The following is a 394-nucleotide window of genomic DNA, read 5'->3' on the forward strand; positions in this document are numbered from 1 at the left end:
AAAGTGGGACATAATTTCGTCAATATTACGATGACCCGCGAGGATATAATCTCAAAGATAAGATGTTTGCTCAAGTGAACCTTCCGGGTTGGAAGTGGTCAGTATGGGGTTAAGGCATGGAATGCCTGTTCTCCAAAGCAATAGCGATGTTTCATTATTTACAACTACGTCCTATGACCGACCTCTCGGTAATGTCATAGGCGAGTTGGATGCTAAAAACGTGAGCAAGGCTCAATGCTTTGTAGATGAGTGTAGCCATCACACAGAAAGTCCGTGACGCGATGACAAGTGCGCAGGATACGCGAAAAGAATATGCTGACCGAAATGGTCGCAAAACTAGTGAACGCTTAAGAGTGGGTGAAACAGTTCTATTAAGTACTGCTACCCTACCTAA

This window comes from Bremia lactucae, linkage group LG8 (assembly GCF_004359215.1).
Source record: "Bremia lactucae strain SF5 linkage group LG8, whole genome shotgun sequence".
NCBI lineage: Eukaryota > Oomycota > Peronosporomycetes > Peronosporales > Peronosporaceae > Bremia > Bremia lactucae.